Source organism: Rattus rattus, chromosome 5, assembly GCF_011064425.1.
Source record: "Rattus rattus isolate New Zealand chromosome 5, Rrattus_CSIRO_v1, whole genome shotgun sequence".
Classification (NCBI taxonomy): domain Eukaryota; kingdom Metazoa; phylum Chordata; class Mammalia; order Rodentia; family Muridae; genus Rattus; species Rattus rattus.
Genome location: NC_046158.1, coordinates 68,646,625 through 68,666,393, shown reverse-complemented (window position 1 = coordinate 68,666,393; position 19,769 = coordinate 68,646,625).

The following is a 19,769-nucleotide window of genomic DNA, read 5'->3' as shown; positions in this document are numbered from 1 at the left end:
AGATTATTTTCAAGGCAGTTTCTGTCAGGGAACATGAGCTCGCTGTTTCAGATAACCTAGTAGGTCAGAGAGTCCCCAAGTCCCTAGGAATCCACCTGTTTCATCTAGGATCCAAACTCATGTCTTTATGCCAATGTGGCAAGCAATTTTCCCTCTGAGCCATCTCTCCAGCCCTGGGTTTCTATTTCTTGCTATAGTACATGCAGTTGAGTGACTTTAACCCATAGGAGTCTACATTTTCTCATCCATAAAATGAGAGTGTAGAAACCTTTGTCACAGTTGTTTGATTTGAAATTAGAAATGATGTGTGTTCTCACACAAAACAATCCTTGGGAAATGGGAGGCATTCAATAAACAGATGTTATTATTTTTACTGTCAAAAAATGCTGTTGTCATTATTAATATATAAACTTCTAAATGCTTTGTGAAGAAAATGCAAGGTACTGTTGCAGCTCAGGATTTGAAAGCAAACAGCAAGTCAGAAGGGAAAGTTATACTCATAAAACAGGAGATCCTTTGGTTGCCAGGCCCAAGAACTCAGTCCATCAGAAAGACATTCCTTTCACAGTTGTAAACCAGGCATTATGCTAAGTGTCTCGAAGGATGCTGATGTGACTAATTGACCATAATTCAATAAGCTGACACCCACACAAATAAAAACCAGGATTTCTAGAATATGGAAAAATGACTAATATCAAGTGTGTAATTTTTGTAAAAGAGGAATTTTACATCATATGCAGCAAGAAGTCACTTGAGGGATAGGCCAGAGTCAAAGAGAACTTTCAGAGTCCTAACACACAGAGCTTCCTAGCCATTCCACAGTCTACAGCCCCAGGACTGATGCTAAAGATTACAATATATTTTCTGCCTTCCAGCTACGTTTAAGCAAAAGAACCCCTTACACTAAAGAGGGCACAAAATCAGTCTTGCAAGAGGTGTCTCTTGTCACTGTCACAAAATACCAGAGAGAAGCAGCTTGAAACAGTTTATTTTGGTTTGTATGCATGCAACAGTGACAGAAAAAATAGAACCCACCATTAGTAGGGTGTCAAATATTTACAATTAGTTTTATACTGACAAGCAACTCCATTGCTGTGAGCCACCCTCCCCTTATCAAAAGCCCCTCTTACATATATATTCTCACTTACCCCATTCCTGTTTGTCTTTTTCTCTTACTACTATGATAGGAAACTTTTAGGCCAAACATACTGGGATTTGTACTTAACTTCACTTGCTAAATATACTAGTAAAACCATATTGCCTCCCTAAAGCTTGCTGTGATGATACTACTGCAGGATTAAAAACATCTTCCTGGTAGGGATAGTGCAAGAATTAAATAGATAAAATGACTTGTGCTGGGACCTCCATTTATTTCCATTATCCCCAACCACCACCATCATCATCACCACACCACCATCATCATCATCACACCACCACCACCACCATCATCATCACCACACCACCACCACCACCACCACCATCATCATCACCACCATCATCATCATCATCACCACACCACCACCACCACCACCACCATCCATACCCTAGATGTGGAATTGACAAACCTGGTTTTGTGAAATACAGCAATGTCTAATTCCATAGTGGTTAGATTTGCACTACACTGTGTAACAGAATACTTACTCTCAATGGAGATAAGGCAAACAGAGCTGTTCTGGTGTTGTTTCTGTTGCTTTGAGGAGCACCCTGACACAAAAGAAATATAAAGATGGAAACGTTTATTTGCCTTGCAATTGCGGGTTGCAGATCTTCCACGTGGGTATGTGAGGCCAGGCAGCACCTGATACGCCACATCACAGCCATCAAGCAGCAAAGAGAATAATTAACCGGATCTTTGCCTGCTGCTCAGCTGGTTTCCACTGTTCTTAGGAAGCTCAAGGCCAGACCCATGCAATGGTGCTGAGCACAGGGTGGTGGTTGGTTCCTTCTCTGTCAGTTAATGTCGAGAGCTCCCCACAGGCGTGCTCAACAACCAAGCCAAACTAGACAACTCTTCAGTTGAGATTTTCTTTTGAAGATTCTAGCTTATGCCAAGTTGATAGCTCAAACTAGCCACAACAAAAGCCTAAATTATCTTCTATCTAGCCCTAGCCCTCCATAGAAGTTTTCTAACCCCTGATACAGCCATTGTAACCAGTGTATCTGTGCCCATTTCCCATGGCTACATAATCCCAGCCATGTAACTGTCTAGGCTAAATTACCAAGAAACTATCTAATCCAGTATTAGCAATAGACTTTATAATGGACTAGAAATGGCATCTTTAGGCACTGCACTGATAAGTATTTGATTCTATATCCACTTATGTGCATTGGTGTGCATTTATACAATTCTGTGTGTGTGTGTGTGTCTGTGTCTCTCTCTGTTCTCTCTCTCTCTCTTTGTGTGTGTGTGTGTGTCTCTCTCTGTTCTCTCTCTCTCTCTCTCTCTCTCTCTCACACACACACACACACACACAAGAGTTGTAGAGAAGATGGATGTTACATACACACTATAGCATAGGGGCTGCAGGTACTGAAATAGACTTTATTTGCCTGCTCAGTGGCTTTAATCAAGGGTATCCCCTCCTCTGGCAGGAGACACTTAGTGATGACTAGAGATATTTGGAGCTGTTATAAGTGCTGTTATAAGCATCAGGTGCAGCTGGCATCTGATGCTTCTGCTAGGCCACTCTTGATCCATGGGATGGCTTTCCCCCTCGGGGACCTGGTGTCCCAGCTCACTTTTTATCAACTTGACACAAGTTAGAATCATCTGAAAAGATGGAAGCTCGATTGAGAAGACGCCTCCATAAGACCCATCTATAGGGCATTTTTTAATTAGTGATTGATGGGGAACGGCCCAGCCCATTGTGGATGGTGCTTTCCCAGGGCTGGTGGCCCTGGTTCTATAAGAAAACAGGGTGAGAAAGTGATGGCGAGCAAGCCAGAAAGCTCTTCACTCCGGGTTCCTGCCCTGGTTGAGTTCCTGTCTTGGCTTCCATCAATAGTAGACTACAATGTAGAAGTGTAAGTCAAATAGTCCCTTTCCTTCCCAACTTGCTTTTTAGTCCTGGTGCTTCACTGCAGCGATGGGAACTGTGACTAGGACACCTACCTAAACCCAAACATCAATCAGTAGTGTCACGATTTGGAGCCTGTCTTGGGTCAAAGTGATGTCGGAGTCCTCCAAAGAATTACAAGAGGAAAGGGGGTGGAAGGACTTTATAAACCACCCATGTTCAGAGAGTAGAAAACACACCACACAGATAAAGAATTTCTAACCTCTTTGACTCTCTTGCCTAATAGCTCCCACCCTCTCAGCACTGCCTTGCCACTGAAAACACAGCCAAACTGGAAGGTGGGAAGGACTTATGCAGCGTAGCAGGTAGTGAGAAAGACCACACCTTCTCCTCCTGAAAAGTAAATATTTATTATTAGCTATATTTGAAATTTAGAATATTCTTCAGGAGCGGACATTAAAACTAGAGTTGTAGCCATGTTTTCCAGTCCTGCAATAACCCTAGGGCTCCCTGGAGTGAGGCGAAATGACTTGGGGTATACATGATTTTTTTTTTGTCGAGAGTATTCTAAAGAGAGGTTGAAATGAATCTTAAATGAAGTTGCTGATTTTATTCCCTAGGTCCTGTTTGTTTTATAGTCCCATTACCTCCACAGAGCCTGTAAAAACTGGGAGCTCTCCCGTGCATTACTTCATTTAATCATCAGAATTCTGGAGCTGTTTTTCTCATGGGTTTGAAGTAACATGGTGGGGGTGGTGGTGGTGGTGGTGGTGGTGGTGGTGGTGGTGGTGGTGGTGGTGGTGGTGGGTTTGTTTGTTTGTTTGTTTGTTTGTTTGTTTGTTTTTGTGCGGAGGCAATCTGGGCTGAGTCTGGGCTGAGAATCATGAGACAACTTTCATCACACATCAAGAGGAGTTTGGATGGCCGTGTCTCTACTGAAGTGGTACGGGGGTGGTCTCGACGATATCCATCTTGTTAATAGCCCACATGAATCTCTTTGCAGCTGGTTGAACCAGTGAGACAGATGTGCGTCTTCTCTCCCAGAGGGCCAACGGAAAGGCTTCTCCATGGTACTCTACATCAACCTGGGTTACAGACTCTGTCACATTGTTTTATAACAAATATTTTTCCATCCTTTTTTTTTCCTAGCCTGGTAGGTAAGCTCTAAAGTCTGAGGCTTTTTTTCCCCTACTTTGTTCATTTTGTATCTGATAGCACCTGATACATAATAGATACTAAATAAGCATGGAATAAATAATTTGTTGAACTAATGTCCCTGCCTGGAAGGAGCTTCATTGTTGCATGTGATTGATTCTGAAATGAGTCAGCATGCAGCAAGCATAATAGGAGTTCGGGTGAATCTCCAGGAGGTAGGTTGGGGGTGGGGAAGGCTTTGAATTTTACTCATTATTCAGAGCTTTGAACTCAATTTCCAAAAGGTATCTGAGTCCTGAACATCCCATTTGATCTCAGGATCTCGTCGCTTTTGGAAAAGTCAACACCATCTGTTTTTTTGGAAGCTGGCACCCACACCCAGCTGCTAATTTGGACTCCTAAGCCACTTTAAAAATTAATGGCTTTATAAAAGGTCTGCAACTCCCTCTTAAGAGTTTAATATCATATTTATAAACTCAGTCTGTGTTGAGCTCCAGCATATTGCAAATAATTTACAGTGTTGTCCTGCTCAGAGCATAACTAATGCAGCCCACAGCTGTGCCGATAACTTTTCCTATCAGCAGATGATAAACCATAAGTGGCCCCGTTTGGATGTGGGGAAATGGTCCAGATTTTTAAAACTGGGAGGGAAATTTGACAGCAATGGCTTCCCTTACCTGGAAGTCATTTCACTGCTGATAAACACAGTCCATCTCTTCCCTGCTCATTTATATCTGGGAGGGGCAGGCTGCTCGTGAAGTTTGTGGCTCTCTGACCTTCTTGCTTGAACGCTGTTCCAACCAGCTGGTAGGTAGTTTGGAAAGTGGGTCAGCCAGTTTGGAGGCTCTGAAGTCACAAAGGAACTCGATGGAATGGCCAAGCAGTGGGGTAAGGTCTTGGATGTGAATCAGTTGCTCCATGAGGATGAAATGCAGTTACCAGAGCCTCTGTGCATCTCTGTGCTTCTCTGTACTACACCACTTCTGTGGCTCCCAGATATACATTAGGATCCTGAAAACTTGCTTCTCTGGGTCTCTGTCTTTCTCTCTGTCTCTCTGTCTCTGTCTCTCTGTCTCTGTCTCTCTCTCCCCCCACCCAACTCCTCCCCGGTTTGAACACAAACCAGGTATGAAGTTCCACCTATAAAGCTGTGGTCCCTACACAAGATTACAGGATCCATGCTTTTTCTATCAATAGCTCTTGATTCCTTGACACCATTGAGAGCTTTGGGGGAAAGAAAAGAAGGAAGTTTGTGCTTAAACTAGAAATCACTGTCACAGCTCAGCCAAAGCACTGTTAAATGTTGTCTTCACTATGATTGTAAAATTGTTTTTTATTTTTATTGTATATGTATGTAGCTGTGCTGTGTGCATATGTACATATCCATGAGTGTGTAATGTATGTAGGTAGGTAGGTGCTCTCACACATGTACACAGACATAATGAGGCCAGAGGTCAATATGAGATGTCTTCCTAAATTGCTGACTACCCTGTATTTTCATACACAGCCCGCCACTGAAACCAAAAGTTAAACAGGAGCAACTGACTGTGGATCTCCCGAGAGCCTCTGGCCCCAGCACCTCCCTCCTGGGATTACAGTGTGTGGTGCAGCACCCAGCCTTATATACGGGTGCTATGGGGATGCTCGTGAATTCACGGCAAGCACTTTACTGACAGGGCTGCACCCACTCCTCCTCCACTCTATTTGCAAGCATGAATTAATGATTAGTTTTATACAATAAACTGAAAATTAAAAATCCTTTTAAACAAAATCTTTAATCTAGTATTCCCTCCCTGCTGGTACTTTGACCTACAAGGGCAAACACAAGTACTTGCTTTTATTGTAAAAGTACTTTGGGGGAGCTCTGGGAGGCCTCATTTCTATGAAGTGTCCCAGAAACCCCCACAAGAGGCAGGAGAGAACTCTTAGGTGGCTTTTTGAAACCATCAGCTCCGGCAGCTGCAGTTCTTATAGCTCATATGTGGAGTCTCTGATCGATTCCTTTGTTTGGGAGGCAGCGCTCACTGCTTTGTCTCCCCCACCTCCACGGGAGAACAATTCCCCACACACTGACGCAGGCTTAGCTTCAGTCGTGGAATGTAGGCAGACATGACAAAGTGCCAGGTTTGATCCCTGGCTCTAATGAGGCAATGCTGGTTCTACTATTCCTTCTGGGAGCTTCTGAACACAGCCATGGGAAAGATAGGTCACTGCCTATCCTCCGACCTGATCCCAGAGTGGGTTCTTCTGGGCATAGCCAGACACCTGCTATATCACATAGAAGCATTGGTAGCTGTGGAAACCACACTCATTGATTGATATGGCTTATAGATAGCATTCATTCAGAGTGAGGATTTGCTCACTCAATTAATCAAAAAACACCTATAATCAGCACTTAGAAGCTGAGGCAAAACCCATTTCAATGAGTTTGAGATTAGCCTGGGCTACAAAGACTTTGTTCCAAAACAAAAACTAGCCAGCCAAAAAGGTCTGTTTTGTGCCCTACTGTATACTGGGCAAAGAGAGGGCAAAGTCTAAAAATTCACTGGCCTTGTGCTCTTGACCTCTACTCTTCACATTCCTTTTAGATAGTCTGCTTCTACTGCCCAGACTGGCCTTGGACTCAGGACAGTCCTCCTGCCTCACCCTTCTGAGTACTTAAACTCTAGGCATAAGCCAACTTGCCCAGTCACATTTGAAATAAAGGTATTTGTATTCTTTTGTAACACACAGTCTGAGTGATGTGCCTTCTCCTGGGCTCTTCCCCTTCTGTTTGTTTGTCTCCTCTAACTCCAATGTGATAGTTTCTGTTTTATCTTACTATTATTTTATTTTGTTATACTTTATTATTATCCCTTACAAGTCTATTGGTTTCCTAAGGAGAGACAGAAAAGGGGTGGATCCAGGATAGAAAGGAAATGGGGAGGAACTGGGAGAGCTAGAGGAAGGGCAAACTCTAATCAGTATATACTACAAGAAAAATAAAATCAATAAAAAGACATAATTTAAGAAGAAAGAAAATTAAAACATACACTGCATAAAGGAAAAGAACAGTACTAAAATGTCGATTTGGACAGGGGCAATGAACCAACAGTAAATACATATCAGATTAATAAAAATATAAGCGAACCATATGTATCTGCAATTACTTGAAACTCATTTGCAGACAAGATGTCCCAGGGTGAGAGTGTTGAATGCCAAGATTTATAGGAGCCCTGGAAGTCTTAGGGACAAAGCAGGCTAATATGACAAAGGCAAGCTTCCCCCTTTCCGGTGTGACTATTGTCTATCTTTCAGACCAGGGGAAGGTGCCAGAGCTGATCGGAATGTATTTAGAATGAATCTTCTTAACGAGCTGTCAAGTTCAGTGGAATTGCCCAGACCTGGCTTTAAAAACTTCCTGGTTTTTAGTACCTGAGCCTATAAAGATGATATACAAGCCACAGAGGATGCAGAGTGGCCATGGTAGGGGGTGGGGGAGTGCAGACTAGAGGGAGTTAGACGTGCAACGGAATTGGTGGAACAGGTGAGGCCATCCATCTGGGCCTCTTGGTTACACACCTGTCATTGCATCTGGAAGCAAAGGGATGGTATGGAGAGAGGCCACTGGAAAGGAAGTTAGGAGCAAAGCAAAGCCTCACTTTGGAGCGCCCAGCCTTCTTCTTTTATAAACCTGGATCCTGCCTCTCTTACCTTCTATCCTCACGCCATCCCCAGCCTCTTCTGCATATCTGGTTCTCTTTTCTCAAGAGTCACTGCTTTCTTGGTGGCCTTAGGAGTCAGTGTTTTAGGACTCTGTGGAGATTACATTCATAAACAGTGGTGAGACAGCATTATTTTTATGAGAATCTGAGTCCTAGAGAAGATCCGACTTCAATATATTGCCCTGCCAGTCAGGGGCAGACTCAAAACTGAGAGTCTCAACTTCAGATGACATGCTTCCCGGTACTCAGGATGGAATTAATCCTTGCCAAAGGCTTGAAATACCATCATCCCCTTGGATTATCGAAAGCCAAACATAATAGATTCCAAATAACCCAGATCGTCACGGCCCAACAGAAATACAGTTTGAGCCATATGTGTCATTTAAAGCTTTCTAAGAGTCACATTAGTGATGGTAAAAGCAGACAGGTAAAATTAATCTAAATTTTAATAAAACATTTTCTGCAACCTAATATACTCAAGATGCTATGAGATTAAGTTTAGTTTTCACCCCCAATTTTAGTGGAAAATTGAAATAGAAATTAAATTTAAAGTAATGCTTCCAGAATATCTGCTTTGCAGTTGAGGCCAATTTATTTACTTCCCTCTACTCTGTAATTTATCTGTAAGTTCTACTTAAGGCATCGTTTCCTAACCTCCTCCATCTTAGAAGAGAGTGGGCCTTTTTACGGATCACCGGATATCTTTCTTTTATAACTTCACAAGAGTCACTGGATACAGAGCAGAGACGGTAACCTGCAGACAGAGAGGGTAATGAGCAATTAATCTTATCTACTTAGTGTCCTGGCCAGCAGAGTAGCTTTGTGACCCATGATCCAGAATTCCCTAAGTAGCCTTAAGATTGATTCCACTCTGTATCTAGCAGTGTTCAGAGTCCATTGTGCAATGTTTCTCAAGTGATCCAGATTTCTATACATCCCTCAGTTCCTTCAAAGTGAAGAAAAATATTTCAGTGACTATTTACATACAGCTCTTTTTCTTCTCAGAGATGTTCTTATCCCTAAAGTAGGTAGTTTAAGTTTTGCTAATATTTCCTAATAAAACTGTCAAAACATAAAAACTGATCTAGGCACAGTTTACTTTCAACTTTAAACAAATTCTGCTGGGGTTTTAGGTTGGTTTTCTCCAATGAAGAGAGAAGAATGTCCTGGCTTGTTTGTAGAAATCACTGTTTAATAGTGGAGGGTGAATTAGTTGAACTTAATAATTTCCTTGACCATAGTAAAAACTCAGAGTCCAGTCAGTGTACAGATTAAAAAGCATTTCTTAAATATAATGTTGAGATAATATAGAAGGTCCTCTTTTAAACTGGCATTTATCAATTTAAATCAATTTGATTGTGTGTGTGTGTGTGTAAGAGAGAGAGACAGAGCGAGACAGAGAGAGACAGAGACAGAGACAGAGAGAGAGAGAGAGAGAGAGAGAGAGAGAGAGAATGTATGTACGGAGGTTAAAGGGAAACTTGTGGGAATCTATTCTCTCCTGCTGTGTTGATTCCAGGGACCCAATTCAAGCAGTCAGACTTGGAGCAAGGGCCTTTACTTACTGAGCCATCTTGCTGACCTAAAAATATAGAATAAATCCAAATCATAGTCCAACTAGTGTACTAGGACCAGGACGCTGAGATACGGAATAGGTGTTGTGCTCTAGCTCTATCTGTTAATTTAAAATCTTGAAAACACCCAGGAGGCCTTTAGTATCATCTCCATGTTTACTGACAACACTAATGCAGGCAAGTCTCCTTCTTAAGATGGGTGGGGTTTTTTTTAAGGATGTGGTAGGAACTCCCCTGCCTTTGGAGGATCTGTGGACATCAACAAATTAAATCCTGTAGAAATGACCATCCATCATTCTTGTTAGCTGTACACCAGGAAAGGGACTGCTACAGATAAAATAAAGTTATGCCCTTTTTTGGAAACTCCTTTGATACTAGCAGTCTGGTGATAAAAGGGGAAGCTCTTTATTGAGTCAGAGAGAGGTGGTTACTCAGTGAAGGCTTCCATCCAGCACAGCTCCTGGGGTCGCACACCACACAATTATATCTTTGCAGAACGTTGATTTGAGTAGTGGGGATGGAGGAGAGGCATACTGAATGCTTCAATACCATATTAAGCCCTGAAGACCATACCAGATGCAGAGTGCTTGCTCCCTGCTTGTCCCTCCAAGCTCACCATACCCCAACAGAAACACACACACACACACAAACACACACACACACACACACACACACACACACACACACACACACACACACTTTTCCAATTTCACCCATAGGGGTGAACATCCAGTATCATTAGCACCTGAGGAAAATGCCTCAGTATTAAAGCAAGCAGACAATAAAACATTAAGACTTTCTCATCGGCCTGAAAGAACCTCTTTCTTCCCAGAAAGGATAAGGAGTTGTGAGGAGAATTGTTGTCTTCCCATGAATGGATCCTAGTTTGCAAATGGAGAAAATGACAAAATGCAGATTAAAATGGGATCTTCTGATTTCACTCACACTATTTGCAGTGGACCAGGACGAATGGCTCTTAGGTCTGCCCTCTCTAATGAATACACATTGTGAGCAAAGAGAGAAAGGAAGGACATTTTAATTTAACACTGAGATTAGGGTATAAATGACATGGATACACACAATCGAGAAGAAATGAGTCAGAGTGCTCCCTCGCCTTCCCATTGTTCCTCTCATTCCCTCGCATGACTGCCTGGCCCAGAATCCAGGCCACGGTTGGATTTGGAAGGGTAAGGGGATGTTAACTAGATGATCAAGGCAGAGATACTTTCCAGCTTCATTAGAACCTGCCTAACAGCACCTTCCATCCTCCGAGGAAACCAAAGATCAAGTGTAATCACCAGACCCTTTGCTTGCTTCCTGGAAGCTAATGGACCATTAGGGGAGAAATGTTGGTGCTGCCATAAATGGAGATGCTGCTGAAAAAGATACTCATAAGCTGCTGTCTGAGACAACAAATGTTTCCTCTTAAATACCTTGTTTGGGGTCTGGGGAAATGGCTCAGTTAAGAGAGTGTCTGTATCACAAGCATTAAGAATTAAGTTCGGATCCCTGGCCCCCACATAAAACATAGCTGTGGTAGTATTCAGGTGGGCTGTAACCCTAGCCTGTGGGAGATGAACAAATATAGAGTTCTACAGCCAGACAATATGCAGAGAAGGAGAGACCTTGGGATGCTAAGTCTTAAATGGGATGTCTCCATTAAATCCCTTCCCCAACCACCACCAGGGTTCAGGGAATTCTGTGGAAAACGAGGCCCAAAAAGTATAAGAGTCAGAGTGGATGGAGGACACCTAGGAAACAAGGTGTTCTAAACCCAACAGAAGCTATGGCCATGAACTAACAGAGAGTGTAGCAGCACATGCACGGAACCTGCATGTGCCTGCTTCAGATGAGATCCTAGAGCTGAAAAGAAAAGTAGACACAGGCCCTCATCCCTACCAAGAAGGTATCTCCAATTGATTACCACTTGAAAATGAAAATTTAGTTGTCAGTAAGAAAGTCTTACGGAGAAAACACTCTACCCTTAAGTGTAAGCCACGTGCCCAGTGGTAGATGATCCACAGAGAATGAGTGACTCCATGTGGGCTGTGGAGTGTCTCCAAATGTACAGGGACAAAGTAGACAGAGGAAAGAGGAAGAGGTGAAGTGATTGACAAGGATGGGGAGATCCTGGAACTCTACTGTTTAGGGTTGAGATGATTCAGTGCCCTTTGTGAAGCCCATGGCACAAGAGTTGGTTTGAGGTGATGGATAGCTTTAAAAATAATATATTTAGCTGCTTCCATTTTTCCTGGACAATGCCTAGTTTCTTGGAAGATGGCTATTCTTGATTGTCAACTTGGCTACATCGAGAACCAACTAAAACTTAAGTGCATGAATACACCTGTGTGGGATTTTTTTTTCCTTAATTAAATCACATAAAGTGAGAAGACCCACTTTTAATCTGGACCTTTTGAAACAGAAAGAATACGTCTTTAATCTGGACCGTACCTTCTACTGGAAGCCTATATAGAAGACGTGGAAGAAGGAAGCTTTCTCTCTTCACCTGCTTGCTCTTGCTTTTGCTGGCAAGTCCATTCTCTCTCTGGCATTACAGCTATTTCTTTGGGGTTTCAGTGTACACTGAAGACCAGTGAGACATCCAGCCTTGTGGACTGAACAGTAACCGGAGTTTTGGACCTTCCACTGCTAGACATCCATTGTTGAACTAGCTGAACCACATCCTGTAAGCCATTCTAATAAACCCCTATTCATTCATGCATACACACACTCGTATACATACATACACTCATACATTCATACATACATTATACATACATACAAACATACATTTAGGCATACATTCATTCATTCATGTTATATATATATTCATACATACATACATTCATACATATGCACATAGATTCATCCATACATACATACCTTCATACATACATATATACATGTGTACATACATACATACTATCAGTCTTGTTCCTCTAGAAACCCTGACTAACAAATAACTATTTGTCACTTATCTTACCTTGACAATATTATTTTATCAAAATGTCCTGTGACTATTAATTATTTTTGGGAATTCCTCAAATTCCTATTCCTCTTCCTCCTCCTCCTCCTCCTCCTCCTCCATCATCATCATCGTCGTCGTCGTCCTACACAAAGAGTCTACAAACATTGACTCTTTATATGCCTATTTGAGATTTGAACACAGGTTCTCATGTTTGCACAGCCAACACTCTTATCCAGATAACCAACTCTCTGGCTTCTGCTTCCATTCTACTGAGGTATAAGTAGGACCTAAAAGGAAACTTAGACTATTCTCTCTCTGGACACAAAACTTACATTCAGTCTATGAAAAGAAGAAAATATTTGGCCATGATTTTAATATATCTTTAAAATATCTCAGGGAATGTATCTCAAGCACTAAAGGCAGCAAGCTTCTAGAATACAGTATGCAGAAACACCCACAAACTTAATTCGTGATTAAGCTCTCCAGAGGACCCAATTCAAGTCCTAACAGTAGACCGAGGTCAGAAGCACCCATCTATTTTAACCTCTCCCTCGGACCACACACTGTCTAAGGTGATCATCCCATCAATTTTTCTCAACCTCTATTCAGCTTCTTTGTACAATAATATCCAAAATGGTTGTATTAGGCCTTTCTATGAACTGTTACTGGTTGACCAGGATGATAACTAATTTCAGTAATTTAAGGTTTAAATATAAAATGTTCCCCACCAGATCATAAGTTAAAGTCTTAGATCCCAGACAGTGGTGCACCTTTGTGTAGAAGTTTCAAGAAGTATATCTAGCCAGAGGAAGTAGATTACTACAGATGTAGCTTTGAAGGGTATCTTGTATATTTTTGCTGTTCTTGTTGTTGGGATTTTATTTGTGTTTTGATTTTTGGTTTTTTGGGTTTTGGGTTTTGAGGGGAATTGGGTTTTTTTGGTTTTGGGTTTTTTTTTGTTTGTTTTTTTGGTTTGGCTTGGTTTTTAGTTTTTGGTTTTTGGTGTTTTGTAGACGAGGTCCTATTAGCCCTTCTTGCAGGGATGTTGACTGATCTTGTCAGTCTGCTTTTGTGCAGGTAACCATAGCTTTACTGAGTTCATACATGCAGTGGTTATGTCATGTCCAGAAGACAGCATTCCATCGCATGCCTCATGTCCTCTAGCTCTTTCAATCTTACCCTTATTCTGTGATGTTCCCTCAGTGTTGACAGGAGTAGAAGGCTGATATAAATGTCCCATTTGGGGCTGAACACTCATCAGTCACTTATTCGAAGCATTGTAACCATTTCTGAGTCAGGGCTTTGATGACACTCACTACAGGAAGAAGCTCTGACCAGGGCTGATAGCAGCACTAACCTATGGTTATAAACATAAATCTTAAGGAAGCTGTTTGCCAACATGCCTAATTCTCAGAAAAACAGTGGTAACTTTCTCCAACTAGGGCCTATGACCTACTGAATCATAGGTTTTTGCCTGAGTTTATGATATCAGGCATGAATTCCCACCTCAGAGACAATCAGTGAGACACAAATCCAATCAGAAAGCAATTCATTACCCCTATAACCTTTATGCCAAAATTAAAGCATATCGTCTGGGAGAAAGATTGACCTATGTTCAAACTCTTAAAGTCTATCTTGACCTCCTGTCTTCCTTTCTGCTTTCTGGCCACTATGAGGTATGCAACTTTGCCTCCATATGCCTCAATGAATTACTGTGATGATCTGACTTACTACTACCCAGAAATGATGGCTCTGGCTCACTGCAACCTGAAGCCATGAGGCCAAAAGTAACCTTTCCTCTGTTTAAAATGTTTCTCTAGGGTATTAAGTAAGACATAAGCTGAAACCTATATTATCTCATTACCTCAATCTAACAACCTTTCCTCTTTGTACCATTTTCTTTAGATTTCCTTTAAAGATTTATTTTATTTATATTTATACACATATATTAATTAAACTATAATTACACTTTCCCCCTTCCCTTTGCTTCCTCCAGCCCCTCCCAAAGCCCCTCCCTTTAACTCCTTCCATACCGCACCCCACTTCTCAGGTTGATAGTTTCTTCAATTGTTATTGCTATAAATATTTGGATCTATAAATCAACTAAGAAGTTCCTGAACAGATCTCAGCTGAACATATTGGTGCATGTATGGGCATCCACGAGTGGGTCCACACCTCTGTGAATCTTTACTTGGTGTACCCATGGGTTTAAGAGTCAGCCAGACTCAGTATCAGTCTAGGATGACCCCAGTAAGACCAACTAGACAGTTTTCCAATAGTCTTACATCTTCCAAAATCCTGGTTCGGGTTTGTTCACACAGTAGGGAATGAGTCTAGAACAGTACACACACCCTTTCAAGGCCTAGAGAAGGCATGCTGACATGTATACCTCACAGTATTGATTAATCAAAACAAGAGTCAAGTCTGAATTTGTGGGAAATGAAGACAGATGCCATTTATTGACATAAGGAGTCTCAACTTCACATTTTAGCTGTGGGCATATGGAGATATGAAGGACTTTGATCTTTGTGCAATTGATCTATCACACTGGGTATAGCAAACACTAGCCATCCATCAAAACCTATTCTCTCCTTTTCCTCAGTGACACAACTGCAGCCAGCCATGTAGACTAAAGTTCAATCTACATTGCAACAAGTGTGATGGGTTTAAAAAAAAAAGCTCTCACTATGGATTGAGTCTTCCCCCACTAAAATCTGAGCAGAAGTGATGTGTGCTGAGACTTCTGGAATGGTCTTGTGTACAGCTCTACTCTAATCCCCTCTCTTGCTAGGATCTCAGTGTAGCCAGCACATGGGGTTTATGATGCAGCAGATCTAGGAGGGAGGGAATGGGGTATAGCAAATTGCAAGGAACTCAGGTTCTCTAGTATAAAGGAGAAATAGTGTTTTCTCTTTAATCTGAAATGTTCTCATCTAAAAGATTGCATGGCAAAGACCTGGTGTTTATCGTTTCTTCAACCACTCTGTTAGGTTTTCTGTTACAATAGTCTCCTTTCAGGCTAACCCATATCCAGAAGCAATAAAAGATGAAGTCTCTGCTCACTGAGAAAACTAGGTCAGTAGATACTGCACTCTGGTAATTTGAGGCCATACTACCTCCCCCACAACACACCCCAAGTCTTTATAGAAGAAAATAAAGCAATGATATGGGTATTACTTGTTAGGCAGATTTGGGTTAGAAAGGTGAGAGGAGATTTTCACTCCCCACTGGCACTTTCAAATAGGCTCATTCATGTGGAAACTGGTGCTTTTTCCTCACCAGCTAAATCTGTCACAAATCCTTAACCTTTTCCTAAAGTACTTCTGATTACGTTGCTATGGCTTCATAACTTAGGAACAGTGAAGCTTTGAATTGCAAGTCACTGGGGAAGGTTGGCCATGTGCTTCATGTTCCTCCTCTGAAGGCTTCGAGACACAGTGGAAGCTGGCCTGAAGGATAATCAAACTGAACTCTTCCGAAGTAAGAGGCCTACAAATGTTGAACTTTACAGAACTCTGGCAACGAAAGCTCAGGATTGTGTCATGCTGCTGTCATGAAATCTTCAGAAAGTTCCTTATGGATTTTAAATCACATCTAAAGCCTTAAACAAGGTCTACCAGATGGTCTCACCTCAACTCCCTCGCTCCCTGGAGCTTCTTTCATTTACTCCCACTTCATGGCTGCTTTTTAGTGTTTCGTTGTCACGCTGCTTCCTTACAGATCTCTCTCCGCCTGGCCAGTTTTCTCCGACTTCTTTGCCTCCCTCCTATTAATGCTTGTGACCAAAGCTACAATGACAGTAACATAAGAAAGCTATTATTGAACCTCCTAGACTAGAATAGAGCCCTCATTTGCTCTCATGAGACCCTTGATGGCATTCAACAATTAAAATTAAATGTATGGTTCCTGCCCCTTGATAACAGCAACAGTGAGTGTCCCCACACACACTGCTGTGCCCCAGCACCTGACATGGTGTAGCATACCCTCAGTGAAAATGTACTGAATACAAACATAGGATAGGTAAATGAAGAGAGAGTCTTAGGAAAGGAACTGAAGGAGGCAGAGAGTGGAAGGGCAGAGAGGACCAGCTCGCTCCCTGACAATGTAATTCACAGGTCAGGGATATCCTGGGAGCACACTATCCACTCCTGATGCCTGAAGATCTATGTGCCTCTTTTTTTTTCATTTCTGCCAAGTTATTTCAGAGTTAACCAACTCATTCCATCTTGTATAAGAAACAGAACTTAATACGCCTCACCCCACAGTCCCCGATGATAGCAAGCACCATGAATTGAATCAGCAGCCTGGGCTTAGGGACAAATTGCATTTGGAAATTGTATTTATGTATCAAAAAACTAATTACTGCCAAGTTCCACCTCAGTAGTGCTTGATGATTTCATTATTGGATCTAATTGAGCTTCTATTCAGGATAAGGGTTTACTGTCTTTTAATTGATAATGGAAATTGAAGATACAAAGGTGCGAATGATAAAGGGCATCTTTTTTTAGCTGATTTCTGGCCTCATGGAAAACAAAATAACCTTTTACCACTTTCAGACCAGAATAGAAATACTTGCTTTTATTTACCCAAGTAGAGTGAGTCCCTGGGGATGTGTTGGACTCAGAAGAGTGGCCATACTAGTTTGGAGCCATTTTTGGTAGCTGACATGAATGACATGAGCTTCTGACCAAGGTTCTCATTTTCAGAAAACCTGCATCCATCAGTGATTCTTTGTCCAATATAGAAGGAAGGGAAGGCACTTTGGATGTGGGGTAGTGTCTTGGGTCTCAGCGTAGGAGAGAAGTGGATGAGAGAAGTCCTAGAAAGTCACTCAACAGAAGAGTAGAAAATACTCTACCTACTTACCTGAGACTTCTGGAGCCTCCTATTGAAATGGCTCCCACCACATCCCAACAGAATAAGAGACTGAATTCCCCACCCCCTTCATATTATTTTGTCATTGTAGAATTGACAAGAAGGGCAGCTGGTGTGGCAACTGAAGCAGGAACAAATCTGAACCCTCAAAATCAAACAGGAAGAACCTACGCAGCCCGCACCCTGAAAGACAGTACACCTGTCTGCCTTAATAACTTTTGGGTTAGAAAAAGAAAAATAGAAAGACTCAGAGAAAAAGAAATGTCACCAAGGGCTTGGGGATATTTTCAAAGTGGTGGCCTTCCTGACATCTCCATAAAGGAAGAAAGGGTTTCTGTCCGAATGACATCTTGTGTGTTTCCCTCTTATGATCAAACCCATAGTCCTCTGGCCTCTTACATCTTTCCCTCCTTTGAGCATCTCTGTTTGGCTTGTGTCTCTGCAGCCAAGGGCTATGCAACCAGTCAGTTGGAGAGAGTATATAACCAGGATGTGCTGAGATCTGAAAGACGGCGTGCTCCTCTTTAGAAGAGGATGCTATGGAAAGGGCTGTTCTTGAGTTAGGTTTCTTAACAGGCTTAGCTTACTGGCTCCGTCACAGCTTTCTCTCATTAGTGTCTGAGGCGGTCACTGACTCTCTGTGTCTCTTTGTCCCACTACTGGTAGTTTTTCTCTTCCTTCTCCTCCTCCACCACCACCACCACTACCACCATCTTCTCCTCCACCTTCTCCTCCCTTCTCCCTTCTCCCTTCTCCCTTCTCCCTTCTCCTTCTACTCATCCTCTCCCTCATCTTCCTCCTTCTCTTCTTCCTTCTCCCCCCTCCTCCTTCTTTATCGGTATCTCTCTTTCTCCATCCGTCCTATCCTTCTCTTTCCCTACCCACATTTCTCTCTCCTTCTGTACCTACCTCTCTTTCTCTCTTTTAGTCCGTGTATCGTTCTTCCCTCTCTGCACTTTTTATATGTCTCTGTGTCTTTAGCTCTGCCTTTCCCCATCCAAGCTCAGACCTTGCTCCCTGTTTCAGCTAAACCAACTTTTCCCTAGCCCCTAATATCACCATGAATTATAGACCCCACCTCTCCCTTTCTCAGAGCTGGCTCCTGTCTTCCTGGTGCTGTCATCATCAGCGTTATCCCATCCCTTTGTTCCTATTCCCAAGTTAGAATGGATACTGGCTTGATCTTATGAGCTTGACCTGCTGTGAGCTTATAAATGCAGTGCTCCATTATGCCCAGTCCTCCCTGACCTCTAGCCTTTACAATCTTTCCACCACCTCTTCCAAGATGGTCCCTGAGCCTTGGGGCAGAAGTGATATAAATTCCCATTTGTGACTAAGCACTCTGATGACAATCATTCTCTCCATTTGGATCAGTTGTGAGTGTCTATGTTAACCACTGTCTACCACACAAAGACCCTTCTCTGATGAAGCCCAAGAGATTCGCTAATCTACAAGTATGGAGATACAAATTTTAAGGATGGTTTGATACCATATCCATTTAGCAAAATTAGTTAGTAATATATTCATCCTATTGGCATCGTGGCGGCAAAGCCACAGCCACCAAAGAGTATATCTGAGACTCCTTGGCAGAACAAAAAGCATAAAGTGTACAGGAAGTGGGGCTAGGCTATGCAACCTCAAGTCAGAACACCATGTTTGATTTCATGATGAAATGTCTTCCAACGGCCTCATACATTTGGGTCCTTAGTGGGCAGCATGGTTTTTAGAACGTTGTTAATTCTGGCAGTTAGAACCTCATTGAAGGAAGGGCATCCATCTTACTTTTTTAAATAATCAGTCATCCTAGGGTCTGAAGCCTCACTGAGAATGTTCTTACTAGTACTGGTTTTACATATTGGAGTTTCCTAAAATGGCTTATCCTCTACCTCTCCCCAGGAGAAACTGGTCATTTCTCAGTCCTGACTTTCTTGCTCTTTTAAATAGCTTGAGGGTTTTTCCAAAGTCCTGCCTCTCTTTTCTAGCTATTACTAAAGAAACCTAGGTGAAAGTTAACATAGTATTGCCAGAGCCAGAGATGTCTAACTTTGCCAACTTCTCAGAGATCAATAAAAGCTTCTCAGAGCTAGGCTGGGGAGATGGCTCAGTTGTAAGGTGCTTGTTGCACACGCATGAGGGGCCCAGACCCCATGTAAAAGGGCCAAGAGGACTACACTATAATCTCAGCGGTGCGGAGGTGAAGAGACGCAGATCTCTGGGGCGTGATGGTCAGGCAGCAGAGTAGGATCGGTGAGCTGAATTCCACTGGCCAGGGCTTCAAGGCACAGGTGTGTGCTCATGTCTTCCAACGTGGTTCTGTTTTTCTCATCACATAGTCCATTCTGGTTTCCCCATCACATAAATGAGATGCATTTAGGATGCAAGGATATCAATCAGGAAAGACCAAAGTGCTGTGTGTCTATAATGTACAATGAAATAATCACAGCTATTACAACCTTAAAAACCCGTCAGGGTCTCC